Source organism: Herpailurus yagouaroundi, unplaced genomic scaffold, assembly GCF_014898765.1.
Source record: "Herpailurus yagouaroundi ecotype Mexico unplaced genomic scaffold, PumYag 166, whole genome shotgun sequence".
NCBI classification, from domain to species: Eukaryota; Metazoa; Chordata; class Mammalia; order Carnivora; family Felidae; genus Herpailurus; species Herpailurus yagouaroundi.
The window spans coordinates 28,544,653-28,558,709 of NW_024412407.1; the positions used below are offsets into that span (position 1 = coordinate 28,544,653).

The 14,057-nt window shown below is 41.7% G+C and overlaps 1 pseudogene; it reads right to left on the reverse strand.

The window, feature by feature from the left end:
* Window positions 1-12,008: 12,008 nt before the first annotated feature.
* Window positions 12,009-13,734, reverse strand: LOC121038853 (integral membrane protein GPR137-like; annotated as a pseudogene).
* Window positions 13,735-14,057: the final 323 nt, after the last annotated feature.

Here is a 14,057-nt window from a genome sequence, read left to right on the forward strand (position 1 = left end):
ACAAATTATTCTACCAAACTAAAGGCAAAAATACTAATTTAAGGGCAAATAATGAATGAGGTTTCTGTGAAAAAGATAATCCTTTCTGAGAAAATAGAAGAGCAGCTATTGCCATACATAAGTCATTTTTGGCCAACTTTTTAAGGGGACCGGAAGACTAATGATTCCTGTGATGTGAAAAGGAAAGATTTTTTTTTTTAATTTTTTTTTCCAACGTTTATTCATTCCTGGGACAGAGAGAGACAGAGCATGAACGGGGGAGGGGCAGAGAGAGAGGGAGACACAGAATCGGAACAGGCTCCATGCTCTGAGCCATCAGCCCAGAGCCCGACGCGGGGCTCGAACTCCCGGACCGCGAGATCGTGACCTGGCTGAAGTCGGACGCTTAACCGACTGCGCCACCCAGGCGCCCCTAGCAAGCTCCATTTTAAACATCCTTTTCTTACCATGAAAAATCCACAGAATTGCCATTAAACCAACAGTTATATATGTGTTGAGTCTGAGAACACAGCATACGTTTGCCAAAATAGTTACATGATAATGTTAAATTCAATGGGGCATTTATCATACGAGCTTTAAAAAAGAAGAAATGGCACAATGGTTTCCCCTAGTTTGCCCTGAGAAAATTCCTTTAAAAGGATCTGCTCATCAGATTCTGCAATTTATTTCAAATTGGAATTGCAGAAATGAGTAAGTAACCCACTGAAATGCCTGGAAGCACTAAATGAAATTCCAGGGAGTGATTGAAAGTGTTGATCCAGATGGTGGTCAGACAATGTTTGGGAACTCTGTTGTCAGCCTAATTGTGAGTGATGACTGAACTCAGAGAGTTTGCACATTTGAATCAGATAAGCATCCATAATGTTGGATCCTTTCAAAATTTGTTTCAATGTGCCTTCGTCATTATTCATCTCTTTTTTCACTTGTTTTAATTTCTGATTATTTCCATCGCTAAGAAGATATTCAAAGAATATATATGCAATGGTTTTTTAAGCTCCTTTTAAATCTGTGATTTATTCCATCAGCAAGCTCTTAAAACTCAGTGTTGGACATACCACATACAAAAAATGCAGCCCGTAATTTTGTGTGTTTGTCTTTCCTGTCCCTCTTCTCTACCACTTTCTTTTCTCTCTCTTCTCTCTCTCTCTTGTTCTCTTTTTTCTGAATACTCAATATCAAGACAGTACAAGGCCCTCTAAGATCATATAGTTTAGTGGGAAGGAAAAAACAAACACCTATAAATATAATTATTTCAAAATTGTAATAAGAGCTACAAAATCTTTCTTGGTACCAAATAATGACAGTGGGAGGATGGGAAGGATAAGGAGGCAAGAATTTGCTTCAGAAATGGTGGTCACCAGGGGCACCTGGGTAGCTCAGTCCATTGAGTGTCTGACTTTGGCTCAGGTCATGACCTCATGGTTGGTGAGTTCAAGCCCCACATCAGGGTCTCTGCTGTCAGCACAGAGCCCGCTTGGGATTCTCTGTCCCTCTCTCTCTCTACTGTTCCCCTACTCATGCTCTCTGTCTCTCAAAAATAAATAAATGTTTAAAAACAAAAAGAAAGGGGCGCCTGGGTGGCGCAGTCGGTTAAGCGTCCGACTTCAGCCAGGTCACGATCTCGCGGTCCGTGAGTTCGAGCCCCGCGTCAGGCTCTGGGCTGATGCCTCAGAGCCTGGAGCCTGTTTCCGATTCTGTGTCTCCCTCTCTCTCTCTGCCCCTCCCCCATTCATGCTCTGTCTCTCTCTGTCCCAAAAATAAATAAACGTTGAAAAAAAAAAATTAAAAAAAAAAAAAACAAAAAGAAAGAAAAGGTTTTTGGAGAAGGTGACTTTGACAAGTCTGATTTCCAGAATAACAGTGTAAGCAAAGGAACCAACACTTGTGTGAGGCCCTAAGGAGAAAAGAACCGAGGGTGTTCCCAAAAGTGAGAGATTAGTGTACTAGAGCCCAGTGAGAGGAGAGAGACCAGAGATAAACCTGCAAAAGGGGGCTGCAGGAAATGAAAAATTTGAATTGTATCCTAAGTGCAGTGAGTAGTCACTGAAGGGTGAGAAGTGGGGAAAAACACAATCAGGTCTGATTTGCAGTTCAAAAAAAAAAAAACAAATCATCAGCTTGAGGTAGAGAGTGGATGGAAGAAAGAAGACTAGAAGCAGAGAGAACAATTAAGAATCAATTATACTCCAGGTAAGTGATACAAATGGCCTGAATGAGGCAGGTGACAATGGACACTTCCCGCTGCATTTCAACCTTGAGTATATCTCATTGTGTTTTTATATTAGCAAAACAGCCTTATATTTTGTCCCTCTTTTTTGCTCACAATTCTTTATCCATATAAAAAGACCTAAAGTAGATAATATGATAATTATACATTGTTTTCATTTGTTTCCAAGTGGACTTTTTTCTGCCTGCCCTGAAAATGCTATCTTTATAGGCAGTATATATGAGAGATTGAAAAGAATGGTAAAAAGATAGGCACCATTTATCTTCAATGAACTAAAAGAGTCAAGTTATTTTGTATAGTGAGAGAATCATGATTTTAGTTCATGAGAAAATGTAGTGTATTTACACCCTTTCTTGTCTTGTGAACTAAATATCATTTTATACGAATAAGCAACATGGCTCCAAGTCCACAATATTATAAACTCGATCAAAATTTAAAAGTTAAACTAAGACTCGAAGTTGTTTCCCAAACTTTACTAAGCACTATTCCTCCACTATATCAGTGAAAATATCAATGCTGATATGCCCAAGTGGTTTTGAGCATTATGATAAAGTTTACTCTATCTCCCAATCAATTTGTTAAAGGAAGAAAATGAGCATACTTAGACATTTATAATTCTTTGTTGAATGGATGATTCTTTGGTAACATTAACCATAAATGAAATTAATGCATGCAATATGACACAAACTAAAATTTTTCATTTCAAAGAAAAATCCCTTATTAATTTATTTGTTGGTTATGAAGGGCTTAGTCACATAGCTAGAATATTTCCTCATTGTAAAATGAGTAAAACAGATTCTTTATCCTAAGTCATCTCTGCAGACAGGCCGAAACCATTCAATAATTCTCTCATACCCACAGTTGGCATTTGCTGTCTACCCTGATTCTGATCATTGCTAAAACCTTCCTGGAGAGTTAGTAATTTACAATATGAATGAGTGGGAATGTGAATAAGAAAGAAAAATATAGGTGAAGTGACAATAACTAGCTAATTTTTTATAAGGAGAAGAAACTATTATTTTTTCTAAGATGAAACAAAAGTAATTGTCTTTGGTTTTATTGAGTAGCAGGGGAAAGGGGCTGAAATCAATTTGGGCTAAAGGCCAATCAATAACACTCCAGCACTAAACACATGGCTCAAATCCATTTTATTAATCACCTCAGGGAGTAAATCCCTAATTCCAAATTCGGTTTCCAATCCCTTTCAATTCTTTGGTTTCTCCTAGCTGATCTGGGTAGCTATTCACCTCAGACTCCTACTTCCATTTTTGTTTTCTTTTTCTTTTCATGTGGCCATTCTTGTGATGAATATTTGAACATCAGCGCACTGCTTACATAACCTTAAGTGCCAAGCTTCTCTGAGGCTGTTGAGTCAGCCAAGCAGAACATGGAGGGGGAGAAGGAAGTGCTACCATGGTGATTTACCGAGAGGACTCACCCCTACATCAATGTTGCATAAATTAAATTCCATTCATCATCCTGGTGGTCTTTGTCAAAGCTATCTCTCCCTTTTGTAAACAGCAGCAGGGTCATGTAGTACTAGAATACCAGGGAAAGCAGAAGAGGAGGGGCAACATATGTATTTCCACAGGCACACAGAAAATCCTTCCCAGCGGCATTATTGAAGAAATGATCATTGCGCCAGAGACTTGCTCCAGAGTATGAGGAAATGTTTCACAGGAGAGTGAATGAGAGATGTGATGAACATACATGGCATTATTAAGCCATATAACATACATGGCTCCTGAAGTCAACATACTCATTACAGCCTTTCCTCAGATATAACCATATGACAATTTTACCCTCATCACTGTTCTCTTACCCAGCACTTCATCTGTCTTACTTAGTTCTCCCAATCTGTTCTGTCCAAGTTCTGGATCCTGTGGCTCCCTAACACATGGTCAATTACAATAATGCACTCCTACCATTACGTCACTAGGCAGCCACCCATAAAAGGAGTCAGGTGACTAATTGTTGGCAACAAAATATTAGAATGTCCTTGCTCTGTGCCAACCAGGAGATACCTCTGTGCCATTGATTTCCTTGGGTTTAGTATGGATTTATTTGTGTATCTTCAAACTGCGTCACTGGAAGCTGTGGGCTCTGGATCTGTAAGAGATTAGCGTTCCAGCCAGAGAGACAATCAATAATACGAGAAACTTCTGTTGCCTTAGTTTAGAGGGACAATATCTTGTTGTTTACTCAACATTATTTATGTTTCTCAGTTATTGAATTTGTGTTATGAATAGAGAAAGAGATTGAAACTGGTAAAAATAGCTCTAGATTAAATACCTAATTAGTGTACCCCAACTTCTAAAATGTTCTCTTTTCCTCACTAATTGGGCTTCATTAAATCATGATCTTGGATTAAACTTAATTAATTACAGGTTTTCGTAATTAATTTTATTTTTACCACTCAAAATAAATGGAAAACAAGGGCTAAATCAAAGGGAAAATTCCCTTTCAAGTACCAATGTTTTATAATGAAACTAAGATATTTTAAATAATAGAAGAAATACTTAAGTCCCAGTGTTGAGTAACCATAATTCAGCACCAGGGCTAAGAAGTATTCTCTCGGTGCAAACACAAAATGGCATTGACAGAGGAACTCTTGTATGTGGGCACCTACTCTATGCTACTTTTTGAGTATAAAATACTACCATCAAGAATTTGATAACTCTACACTTCTGAGGATACAAAGAACAAACAAACACCTCAAAACCAACATGCCTAATACAAAACTTAAGATCTTCTCTTCAAACCAATTCCTTCTCCTATATGCTTCATCTCAGGGGTTGTACCATTATCTATCCAGGCCCATCCATAAACATAAAGAGCCATCTTTGACATCTCCCTTGCCCTCAGCCCACACATCCAATCCAACAGCGGCCTTGTTGATTTTGTCTCCTAAATACATTGCAATGGTTTCACCTCAGGCTATGCTACATACATCTCTCCCATAAATAAATAGTTCACAATGGTCTCCTGTTTTTCCAGAATCCCTTTCCCTTTCCAGCCTACGATCTAGTCACCACAATATAGTCAGTATTTCAAAATACAAATCTCACACCATCCTTAAACCCTTTACTCACTAGCATCTGGGGCTCTAGGGTGAGAGGACAGACATAACTGCTCAGGTGAAAGAATCCATAAGCAATAGCAATGTCAACCAAGAATTCACCTTCAGCGAATCTTCACACACATTCTCCCCATGATCCAGCCGTGCCAAGTTTTTAACCTTTTCCAAAATATACTACGGTATTTGTGATTCTTTGGTTTTAAATGACCTTTACCTGAGAAACTCATACTTTTTCTTTAGAACTCTGTTCATCCCTTCCTGCCTCTTTTGGCCTTTTCTGGCTGTACCAAGGCTGGGTTATTTAATCCTTATCGCTAGCACTTTTAGGTTCTTAGGTTAAGACTTTTGCAATCATGCTATAATTAGCCTCATTTTTTCCCCCACAAAATATTGTTTAAATATATGGCTGAAGTCACCACTGGACTGTTAGCTGTTGATGGCTAAGTATTATTTATTCATTTTCTCAATTTTTCAACAGTTTTTTTTTGATGCCTACTACTACATGCCAATACATGAACTCTAGCACATGAAAGGCATACAGTTGACACTCAATGTGTTTGTCCTGAGGCATAGGAAAACATTTTTTTGGTGTTGATGTTCTTTGTCTTCTTTAGGAAAAAAAAGAAGGGGCCAAGAGTGTTGTTTTTTTTTTTTTTTATCATCATTAGACTTTTGTTCTTGTTGTTTGTTTTATGTTATACAGCACCATTCCCAACGCATATGAGGTGTCATGTAAATGTTTTCTGACTAAATGAATGAATCCCTGGAAAACCTTTCCCACATTTCTGCTAAGTAAATTCTGATTCATGTTTCCTGCTTGCAAGAAGCATGTCTCAGCTTCCCAAGACAATTCTGTCAGCCCCTCCTTTATGCTCCGAGAGCAAATGTGAATACTCTTAGGAGAGTACTTGACTGCATTTTAAAATCTTTTTTGAGCATCTGTTTCTTTCTTCCTTTTTTTTTTTTTTACCAAGGTGTGAGTTCTTGGCATTATGTGTCTTATTGACCCAGCATAATGAATAAATGAATGCATGAAGAGCTACAATGAAATACAACATCCGAAAGTGTACAAGAAAGGGCCATTAATTTTGAATTAAAGGATGGAAGGTTAGGTTTCTGGGGAAAATGGTACTGGGGTTGAAAGAGGAATAAGATTAATAAAATAAACTTTCAGGGTCCTATGAGAGATAGGGATAAGAAAAGGCAGTACAAATGAAGGCCAGCGTAACAAAGCAAGGCATAACTGTGCATGTGCAAGGAAGTGCCTGGAGTGGCTGGAGCACAGGAGAGTGGAGGATTTGCAGATGGTGCAGGGATAGTGCAAGAAAGGAGCTTGAAGGTAGGTTATGAAAGGCTAACGTGGTGCAAGGATGTGCCACGAACAGAATTTGAATGTCATTTGGAAATACAGGCTGCTGCAGGACATCAGAATATGATAAGAGCAGAGAGTGGTCATTGGATTTGGTGAATAGAAAATGGGAGCTTTCAGAAGACTGTTTTCATTGGATGATGGAGGAGAGAATCAAGAATGTATGTATTTTGCACCAAGTGGAAACAAAACAAGTGCAAAAACAAATAGAGCATTCTGAGAATTTTCATAACAAAAGAGAATAAGGGGCAAGAATTCAAAGTTGATGAGAGAAGACTGAACATGTGTGTTGGTCTAGAAAAAGAAGTTAATTAATGGAGGCAATATCAAAAACCAGATGAAAAAAAAATAGTACAGTTGAAAGTAAAACTTTGAAAGGAGGAAGGATCTTTCTCCTTAGGGATCAAGTTTATAAAAAGTGAGCGTGATATGCTTCTTTAAGGTATCTTTGTTAGAATGCATGTGGTAAGGGTAAATTGTAGCATCTAGAAGTATTTAATTGTATTTTATTTATCACTTAAATGGATAAAGACTATAGTATTTTAGAAGGGAAAAGAGCTAAGAGGTACTGGCTGATAGATGATCTCTAAGTGTTCACATAATTCTAAACTTCTTTGTCTATAGGTGTCTTCTAAATTATTTCTCTTGACCATTTTCAGTGTCAGGGGAGATGTCATATGCTCTCATGGACGATGCTACTGGTTGTCCTGGCTGTCACATCTCTAGGAATTTCTTCCATAGACAGAAAAATATCACAGTTAAATAACAGTAAACTAGTATTGATTTCTTGCTACTGTGTATTTTTCATTCTCCAAAATTCAATGGGCAGTCATACTATGTTGGAAAACTGTTAAATGAACTTGCCATACTTTAATTAAAACTTGATTTCAAGTCAATGGGCATTTCTTACTCCTTTAAGAAATCAGCAGACTGATAGCTCCCCCCCACAGATCACTTTGGTCCTCTTCAAATATTGTAACATACAGGGGCGCCTGGGTGGCGCTGTCGGTTAAGCGTCCGACTTCAGCCAGGTCACGATCTCGCGGTCCGTGAGTTCGAGCCCCGCGTCAGGTTCTGGGCTGATGGCTCAGAGCCTGGAGCCTGTTTCCGATTCTGTGTCTCCCTCTCTCTCTGCCCCTCCCCCGTTCATGCTCTGTCTCTCTCCGTCCCAAAAATAAATAAACGTTCAAAAAACAAATTTAAAAAAATTTAAAAAAAAATATTGTGACATACAAAAACAAAAAATAAAACCCTCATAAAATGTATTTGCAAAGCATTAAGCTAATTGAATTTCTCTTAATGCAGTAACAGAATTAAATTTTAAAAAAATCTTAGAAAACTTAATCAGGTACTTTACATTGTCTGCTGAATAACCACTGGCTATACTAATATCTTAAAAGAAAATTTCAGTAACTCTTTATAAGTGCATGATGACCATTGAGTAATTTTTCTTTCCTTTTACTTTCCAAAATAAACTTATCACTGTTATGGTCTATAATAAAAATTGTCTAAAATAATATGCAGTGAGTTTTTCAACGTTTATTTATTTTTGGGACAGAGAGAGACAGAGCATGAACGGGGGAGGGGCAGAGAGAGAGAGGGAGACACAGAATCGGAAACAGGCTCCAGGCTCTGAGCCATCAGCCCAGAGCCCGATGCGGGGCTCGAACTCATGGACCGCGAGATCGCGACCTGGCTGAAGTCGGACGCTTAACCCACTGCGCCACCCAGGCGCCCCTATGCAGTGAGTTTTAACAACATACCAAGCTTAATTTGAATTATCTTTGGCTGTAGCTTTTCTTCATCTTAAATCATCCAAACTCTAATCATAATTCCTTTCTTGTTTATGGCTGTAGATACACGGAGTGTTAATGATCCATCCCATATGCTCGTTAAGGTGAGTTCAATTGTTCTTTTCCAGGAGTCTTTTTTTTTTAATTTTTTAAAGTTTATTTATTAGTTTTGAGAGAGACAGACAAACAGACAGATAGACAGAGCACAAGCTGTGGGAGAGGAGACAGAGAGAGAGGGAGACACAGAATCCAAAGCAGGCTTTGAGTTCTGAGCTGTCAGCACAGAGTCCAACACAGGGCTCAAACTCACAAACCGTGAGATCATGACCTTAGCTGAAGCTGGATGCTTAACTGACTGAACCACCCAGGCACCCCAGTCTTTTTTTTTTTAACCTACATCATGCAAGAAAAATTAGGTTGACCTAATGTTTTTTGGAGCATAGGATCTTCACAGCCATATTTGCAACGTCTCCTTTTAAATGCTAGTGTTCTCCCCTCCTACTCTACTTTCTAATGTTTTAAGGGAGATGAATTGGGGAAAAAAGGGGGGAGAAAAACCACCTAATGCTGCATAGGGTGCTGAGCTTGCTAGATTTTAATACCACGATGCCAGGCTTATCTCCTTTCTTGATTGATTAGAGCTTGACGGCATAGCATAAGCTGCAGCAATGTTAAAGGATTGCTGCTGTATCTCTTCCACATCATTTCAAAAAGTTTCCAATGATAATCTACTTGCCCTCCCACCCCACCAGTTTCTGTTGTTATTTGCAGGAGATAGGGCTTGGTTCTCAAGACATTCTGGTAGCCCAACAATTCTCTTAGTGAACAATGGTATAAGAGGGAAAGGGCTGATAGCTAAATAAAAGCATCATCCATATTATTCTCATGGGCAGTAAGTTTCCAACTACCACTTAAATACATTCTTTAGGTAAAATAAAAGACTTTTCATGGGGTGCCTGGGTGGCTCAGTCAGTTAAGTGTCTCCCACTTAATTTCAGCTCAGGTCATGATCTTACAGTTCACGAGATCAAGCCCCATGTTGGGCTCTGCACTGACAGCACAGAGACTGATTGAGATTCTCTCTCCCTCTCTCTCTCTGCCCTGCCCCCACTTTGTGTGTGCATATATGCATTCTCTCTCTCTCCCTCTCTCTCAAAATAAATAAACATTTTTTAAAAAGACCTTTCTTTTTGTAAATTATGAAATCCAACTGCTAGCATAAAAGTATTTTTTAATTTAAACTGATTTATAGCACATTTGAAAGGTAATGCATACTAAGTCTCCAATAGAGTGGAAAAATATTTGAAGTAGTTCAAGAATTACTTCACTATATGATATAACAAGGACTCCATTTCAGAAAATAAATCTTGTGAGCCACCAGGTACCATCTCTAGTGGTTGTCTTAGTACACACAGGTACAATAAGGAACAAACTTTTTCTGCCAGGTAACAGTTTTTTTTCTTATTTTTGCGGAAGTAAAGGTGTTGTGGTAGTAAACATAGGAATGCTTATCTATATGAGATACAGTATAAAATGCAACACGGATACAAAATATCTGATCTGAGAAACAGATAGGAATAAGAATGTCTTCTATTATGAGTTAGGACCTTAACCTATTTACCTTCACCACATGAATCATTCAATGACATCAGAAACAAGTCAGTGCTATTCACACTCATTTCCATATACAGGTTACAGACTTCTACCCTCATGGAAGATTTTACTCAAGTATCTTAGTGCTTTTGCTTTTTTGACAAAGAGGATAAAGTAGGGTACATGTGTTTGCTCTTCTTTTGTAATTATGTTACTTTGAGAGAGTTTTTTTTTTCTTTTTTAAACTCAATTATATGTGTAGTTTCAAAATGAAGAGTGATGACATTTTTTCCTCTCAAAGAATTACCCCCAAATAATGAGGAGAATGAGAAACATAAAACCAATTCCATCTTCAGTGCAAAGGAGACATGAGTAATAAAACTATTTATATAAAGATGGCTTAGCAAGGAAGAGTCAAACCTAAGTGACTATAAAAGGTGGAAACTAATGAAAAGCCAAATGATTGTCCCTGCAGAACCTCAGAACAACAATGCAAGCGACAATTCAGAAGGTCTCAAAAATTAGATAGCATAGGAAGAAAAAGCAAATAGCATAAAGCAGGGTGATTTTTCAAAAATCCTTTTAAGAAGCAGTTAGATCCGCAGGCAAAAATGTAAAATTTCTAGAAGAAAAGCAAGAGACCAAAGGTTTGCTCTATGGACAACCCAATGATTAGGGCACCTACACTCGAGGCATAGAGAAGGGACTGTGGGAAAAGCCATTCCGGAAACAGGTGATTAGGTCTTCATACTGAACCACTGGATCACTCCCCCAACCCTTCCCACTATCTCCAGAATGGCTGCAGCTAGGCTGATGTCTCCAGGCAGGTGACTGCAAGATCCTCTTCTATAGAAAATAAAGAGATAAAGACCTACAGCTACTAACATTTGGGATCCTCTAATGACAAAGCTAACTAGCCCTCTGACTACCCTCAGAATGAAGGCTACCAGTGCACAAGCCTACTCCTACCCAAAGACCCTCCAAGTAGCTTTTCAGCTCCTCATGAAAATTAATGGACAGCCTGGGATGACTGAATATTTGAGGGGCAAATTTAACATAAAATATAGTTAGGAAAATGAACAAACAGGAAATAAAATAGCAGGAAGAAATGGATAATGAAGGTAACAGGCAGCGCAGATAATAATCATAACATGTCAGAGGAATCAAAGAAGCTACTGTATCAATGAGATAGTAGATGGACCTGATTTTAAAGAGGAACATTTTGAAAAAGAGCTCTTAAAGTTCTAAAGTAGGATTTTTGCAATATAAAAATCAAAGATTTAGGTAATGATCTTGTGGAAATATTGTAAAGTAAAACAAAAAACCAATTAGATAGGTAATAGAAGAGAGAATATAATGAAGAAGATTACTTTAAGAGATATTTCATACAACTAATGGACTCACTCAGAAGGAGACTAGATAAAATGTTGCTGGTGAGAAATTATCAAAAAATAATACAAGAAAATTTTCTATAACCAAAGTACATGAATCTCTAGAATGAAAGTGTCACTACCAAGTGCCCAGTATAATAAATGGAAAAAGATTAACAACAAAAGAAACTATTTTGTTTACTTCTTCAATATATAATATCTAAATTTTGGCATTTAACTTTTGTTTTATTTTCTATTTTTGTTGCCATTTTATGTGTTTTCATGATATTTCTTGAACTTTTTAATGAAAAATTGAAGAAAGTATGACAGGATGTTTGCTGCTATGTTAACCAAAAAGAAAAAAAAATGTTTATTGTTGAGAATCTATAGCACACAGTTTACTACTTAATTGCACATTCTTGTTTTAGTTCACGACTATTAAATTTGTTTCTCAAAAGAGAAGGGCTAGCACAACATACATTGTCAAATAATTTTAAAAAAATTTTTTTAATTTTTTTTTTTTTTTTGAGGGGCACAGACACTGTTTATTGAGCCGCAGGTGCAGGAGAGGTAGCTGGCTCCAGTGTAGAAGCAGAGGCGGCAGGTCACGCCAAGGTGCTGTAGGGCATCTGGCAGCCAGGGCCATGCCCCCCATCCTAGGGGACAGCACAAGCTCACTACGACAAGAGTAGCAAAGAGCTGGCCAGGGGAAGAGGCAGCCACAGCCTCCCATGATCCTGGGCAAGAAGCGGCAGGTGAACTTGGCACAGGGGGTGTGGCAGGGCCTGGGATGGGAGGACTGGGGTCTGGGTGTTCTGGGGGGAGGACAAAAGGGGATCACGTCTGCGGGGTGGAGTAGAGACTGTGGTGGTGGCCACCTGGTCCCAGCACCTGGGAGAAGAGCAGATGAGTGGTCCATGTCTGGCTGCCCCCGCACCAGGCTGGCTCCCCCCGCACCAGGCTGGCTCCCGCCCGATGGCGCCGTACCAGCTGCCGGAGCCTAGGCTGCCTGACGTGCTGGTGCTCTCGCTCCGGCCACGCTCCCAGGAGCAGCCCTCATCCTCACAGTGCCCTGCCCGGTCGAAGAAGTCAGAAGGGGAGCCAAAGACCAGGTCCTGCGGGGGCCGGTGCACCCCGAAGAAGCCCACCAGCAGGGCGGTGGGCAGCAACTCCCACACACAGAGGATGAGGCCAAACACCAGGTAGCCTTTGTTCCCCAGGTCGTTCACCAGGTCCGCCTGGTCAGAGACATTGTACCAGTCGTAATCGAAGGCATCCAGCCGGCGCCAGGGGTCAAGGCCAGGGCTGCCAGGTTGTAGCAGGCCCGGCTGGCATAGAGCAGGACCATGGCGCCACCCATTGCAGCCGCCTGGCACACACGGGTCCCCTTGGCCTCCAGGTAGATGCTGGTGGAGGGCGCCCCGCCTGGCGACAAGGCAGAGGCAGGAAGCAAGAGACAGCGCGCAGATGACAAAGAGGCAGTCGCTCACCAGGACTCGCACCAGCAAGAGGGCCCAGGGCTGTGCCCGGCACCGGCGGGACAGCACAGCACAGCACAGCATACAGCACATTCACCAGCAGAAAGAGCAGCGAGGCCCCCGCGAAGGCCCCCCGGACGGTCAGCAAGCCTCGGCTCATCTCCGGCCGGCGCTTGGCCTTGGACTTGAACACAATGTGGGCGAAGTAGAGGTTCATAAGTGTCAGCGTGAAGAACTGTAGGCAGACAGGGCAGCAGTAGTGAAGCCAAAAGGGCAGGGGTCCCAGGCGGTTGGCTCGGGGTGGGGGGGGGGGGTGTATCTCGGAAGTAGAAGGAGAAGAGGGTGGTGCGCAAGGCAGCCCAGAGCAAACAGAGTGCCAGGAACACCGTCTGATAGCTGAGACACTTGTGCCCATATAGAAGCACCAGCCAGAGTTGGGCATAGACAGAAAAGAAGAGTAGGGCGTACAGGGTGGTGTAGGCCGCAGTCAGCCCCAGGGTCACGGCGGGAGGCAGCGCAGGCACCAGCCGGGCGGCAGGCACCAGGCCAGACAGGTTACTCTCCATGTCCGGAAGGGAGGCCTGAATCCCAGAGAACAAGATGGAGGGGCTGGCAGGGGGCCAGGGAAATAAATATGGAGGGGTGGGAGTTGCAGGGTGCAGCGACAGAGACGGGGAGCTCAGGAGGAAAGAAGCTGCGACTGGCCAGGCCCTTCCTCCTCAACAGAGGGACCCTGCCCTTGCAGCGGGGCACAGGCAGCCTGGGGCCTGGGCCCCTCACTCTGGGGCGTGAAAGGACAGTCCCTCGAGAGGGGGAGGCGGGAGGCAGAGGCGGGAGGCGGGAAGGGTCTCCTCCCTGGGCCAGCCCCAGAGCGGGGTGAGGGGGTGCAGAGGCTGAAGGACAGGGGTCCCTGGCCTTGGTCGTTCGAATCGTCTCGGTAGGAGGGGAGAGCCGAGAGATACCCTTCGGCTGAGGGCAGTGGCCGTTGAGGGTGGGGCGCTCAACCCCCAGCTCTCCCCCTCCCCAAACTGGGGGTCTCTCTCCCCTCCAATAATACGGATTGGGGACGGCCTCTGCCTTCTGTCCTCGGAATTCCGACGCTGCCCCCACCCCACCCCCCTCTGCATCCACTCCCCAGCCTCCCAGCC